The sequence below is a fragment of the Hypomesus transpacificus genome, chromosome 11 (genome assembly GCF_021917145.1).
Source record: "Hypomesus transpacificus isolate Combined female chromosome 11, fHypTra1, whole genome shotgun sequence".
NCBI classification, from domain to species: Eukaryota; Metazoa; Chordata; class Actinopteri; order Osmeriformes; family Osmeridae; genus Hypomesus; species Hypomesus transpacificus.
In genome coordinates, this window is record NC_061070.1 from 3,445,918 (window position 1) to 3,450,621 (window position 4,704).

The window sequence follows — 4,704 nt, forward strand, 5'->3', positions numbered from 1 at the left end:
CCCCCGGGTCTAACTTGAATTTTAAAAGTGTCCCCAGCCAAATCCCACGTTCGGGTGAATAACTGTGAATTTTACACCTCCAAAGCATTCAAAAAGTCAAGCACACTTTCAGTCGGCAAAAGTGGAAGGAATTTGAGACTCGTGTGGAGGCATCTCCACTTTGCGGGCACTCAGAGACTCGGGGGAAGACTTTTTGGATAGGTATGGACCGGGGGAAGAAGGCCCATGAGAGACCCCCGGGCGTGCACGCGCGCGGGAAACGCACGGAACGAAACAAGATTTCAAACGCTTCTACCGAGTCGGGAACACGTTTTCCGGGTGAAATGACCACAGTGCACGCTGCCCCCGCCTCTAACTTATATGGGAAAATTGTCCCCGTTCAAATCCATGGGGCAGAACGAAAACGGGAGGCCCACGAATATTTCAAACGTCTCCCCCGAAAAAAGTACACCTTTTCCGGGGAGAAAAAACACACTACCCGCTGCCCCAGCCTCCAACTTGAATTATAAAAGTGTCCCCAGCCAAATCCCACGCTCGGGCGAGAAACGGCGAATTTTACCCTTTTTCACCTTTCCACACCTCCAGCGCACCCTCACACGGTCATCCCCGGCCTCCCAGGGGACCACCACTCCGGGACGTCCCCGGGCACCCATCCCCGGGCTCCCAAGGGACCCCCACTCCGGCCGCACCCTGCACACCCACTTTTGGGATCCAAGGGGACCCCCCCACACCCTCCCGGCCTCCCCGGGGACCCCCTCTCCAAGGGGGGACTGCACACCTCCGGGGGGGGTGTCCCCCATCACCCATTCACCGGGGGGCCCTGTGCACCCACTATTAAGCCCACCCCCTGTGTTAAAACCCATTAAATGCAACTTTAAGAAATATGTGCCCCTGGTCATCCAATTGACTTCCATTCAAAATGGACTTAGGTTTTGAAGGCTTAGAATTTTGTGCACCTGGGCATCCGCCCATTGACTTCCATTCAAAATGGACTTAGGTTTTGGAGGCTTAGAATTTTGTGCACCTGGGCATCCGCCCATTGACTTCCATTCAAAATGGACTTAGGTTTTGAAGGCTTAGAATTTTGTGCACCTGGGCATCCGCCCATTGACTTCCATTCAAAATGGACTTAGGTTTTGAAGGCTTAGAATTTTGTGCACCTGGGCATCCGCCCATTGACTTCCATTCAAAATGGACTTAGGTTTTGAAGGCTTAGAATTTTGTGCACCTGGGCATCCGCCCATTGACTTCCATTCAAAATGGACTTAGGTTTTGGAGGCTTAAAAGTTTGTGCCTCTGGTACTCCGCCCATTGACTCCCATTCAAAATGGACTTAGGTTTTGGTTGTTTTCACCGACATGTCATCCCTTTTGAGTCCACAGGAGGGTGACTGTTTGTGGGCTTTGGTTTTTGGGGAAGTACCACTCCTTGCCTCTCGGCGTCCCTCCATTGACTCCCCTACCATGGATCAACACTGTCCCCGCCCAGTACACGCTTCCCATGGAAAAACACCTTCCTGCCAATCGGCAATTATGCCTTGATTGATGCCGACCGACCTCAATGCTTGCCGCACATCATGGACGTTTCAAGGAAGAAGGTAGTGAAACCCTGCATTCTCTGCTCTGGGAAACCTTTCGCCCGACTAGACAGACATCTTACAAAGGTGCACAAATTGAAAGTTGGCACCCACGATTACGACAATGCTTACAGAGGACTGACATCCAAGGATGCCGCCGAGGACGATCAACACCTCAAGCCGGGGTGCTCAAATACCCACAACGCTGTACCCACCGGTCCGGAGACCCACCAGAACATGTCCAGTTCCAGCCCCAGTTCCAGCTGCAGCTCAACCGACGAAGACACAGACACTGGGACCATTGTGAGCGCTTACCACGCTTACCTGGTGATCCCGCAAGCTTCGAAAAGACAGATGGAAAACGTCAAAAGCACCGTTAATCGAATCATAGACTTTATGGGTCAAATTAAGAACTTTGAAGAACCAGAAGCAGTTCAAAGTTGGTACAGCGACCTGTCCACCCGAGGTCTGAAGGCGAGTACCCTCAAATCGTACCTCTGTGACGTTACTGCGTTTGTGAAGTGGGTTAAAGATTATAAGCCGACCGGCCTTGCCGTTTCGAAAAAGGTCCTCCGTCCCATGCTCATGAAATTGAGCAAGCTTTCAAGAGACAACCGTGTCAACGTTCGTAGACACCGGCTGACCATCACCCATTCCCAGCAGACGGGCCTGCTAAGGAGTGAGGAGATCCGTGCCATTGGCACCGATTTGGATAGGTGCATACCCGAGCTACTGCTGGCTTTGGAGAGGGCTGCTACGCATCGGAACGCTAACAGGGCTGCAGCTGCCATCATCCTGCAGGTTACAATATTCAACGGCGCCAGGCGCGGGGTTTTCTTGGAGATGACCCGCGACAACTTTGCCTCCGCCGAGCGCCTGGAGGATATGTTTCTTGTTTCAGTGCCGGAGCACAAGACGGCGCAATATCATGGCCCTGCCGTCTTAGCTCTCACGGGGGAAGAGCATGGATGGCTCTCTCGCTTTGTAGAGGCATCCACCAAGCTTCCCGGTTACCCTCGGAACACCGACCAGAGACTGTTCTTTTCCCGCAGCGGATCTTGCATGAATGGGCTATCCACAAACGTCCGGAAGTTGATGCATAGCTTGGGCCACCAAGGCATCACCCTGCATCACTTACGCCATTCCATAAGCACATTAAATTGGACCCACATGAGTGGGTCGGAACGAAATTTGATAGCTCACCATATGTGCCATTCTGCTGTTACCGAAGAGAGGTTTTATGTCCGCATTGGGACACCTCTTGGGCATGTTCAGGCCCGCAAAAACATCGCTGCTTTGCTGTGTGGTCCAAATGTTTGAATAAAAGAACCATTTGAATGAATTTCGTCTCGTGTTTACGTGGGTTTCAAAGCCCGAGCATACACATCTCACATCGGCCACTCCTCTCCCTCAAAGTGGACGTGCGCCCTAGCCCTAAGCCGGGTTTAATTGGACGCTCCAAACACCCGGGCCTACGTCACGCGTCCACGGCGTCCACCCCATATTATTCACCGGGGTTAAAAGCCTAAGAGAGTGGGCTACTCAGCCGTTTTATAAAGTGTTCCCCCGAAATTAGATTGGGGAAAGTAAGACGCCTCTGGGGTACGAACCCCGGTCACCCATTTCCATTGCCATCTGCCACGGCGGTTATTCACACATCCACGGCTCAGTTGAGGATCAGGTGAGGGAGAGGGGGAAACTGACCTTTGGTTTTAGAGGGTAGGCTGCCATCTGCTGGATGTTTGAGTCCATGTTTTACCTCCAGGGGTCGCCAGGGTGCGGGGGTATCCGACCGGGGTGCCTCTTGGGCGGGCACTGGGTCCTGGGCAGACCCTCTGCTGGATGTTTGAGTCCATGTTTGACCTCCAGGGGTCTCGGGGTGCGGGGGTATCCGACCGGGGTGCCTCTTGGGCGGGCACTGGGTCCTGGGCAGACCCTCTGCTGGATGTTTGAGTCCATGTTTGACCTCCAGGGGTCGCCAGGGTGCGGGGGTATCCGACCGGGGTGCCTCTTGGGCGGGCACTGGGTCCTGGGCAGACCCTCTGCTGGATGTTTGAGTCCATGTTTGACCTCCAGGGGTCTCGGGGTGCGGGGGTATCCGACCGGGGTGCCTCTTGGGCGGGCACTGGGTCCTGGGCAGACCCTCTGCTGGATGTTTGAGTCCATGTTTGACCTCCAGGGGTCTCGGGGTGCGGGGGTATCCGACCGGGGTGCCTCTTGGGCGGGCACTGGGTCCTGGGCAGACCCTCTGCTGGATGTTTGAGTCCATGTTTGACCTCCAGGGGTCTCGGGGTGCGGGGGTATCCGACCGGGGTGCCTCTTGGGCGGGCACTGGGTCCTGGGCAGACCCTCTGCTGGATGTTTGAGTCCATGTTTGACCTCCAGGGGTCGCCAGGGTGCGGGGGTATCCGACCGGGGTGCCTCTTGGGCGGGCACTGGGTCCTGGGCAGACCCTCTGCTGGATGTTTGAGTCCATGTTTGACCTCCAGGGGTCGCCAGGGTGCGGGGGTATCCGACCGGGGTGCCTCTTGGGCGGGCACTGGGTCCTGGGCAGACCCTCTGCTGGATGTTTGAGTCCATGTTTGACCTCCAGGGGTCTCGGGGTGCGGGGGTATCCGACCGGGGTGCCTCTTGGGCGGGCACTGGGTCCTGGGCAGACCCTCTGCTGGATGTTTGAGTCCATGTTTGACCTCCAGGGGTCGCCAGGGTGCGGGGGTATCCGACCGGGGTGCCTCTTGGGCGGGCACTGGGTCCTGGGCAGACCCTCTGCTGGATGTTTGAGTCCATGGTTGACCTCCAGGGGTCTCGGGGTGCGGGGGTATCCGACCGGGGTGCCTCTTGGGCGGGCACTGGGTCCTGGGCAGACCCTCTGCTGGATGTTTGAGTCCATGGTTGACCTCCAGGCCTCTCGGGGTCCGGGGGGTATCCGACCGGGGTGCCTCTTGGGTGGGCACGGGGTCCTGGGCAGAACACCTGCTGGATGTTTGAGTCCATGTTTGACCTCCAGGGGTCTCGGGGTGCGGGGGTATCCGACCGGGGTGCCTCTTGGGCGGGCACGGGGTCCTGGGGGTCCTGGGCAGACCCCCTGCTGGATGTTTGAGTCCATGGTTGACCTCCAGGGGTCGCCA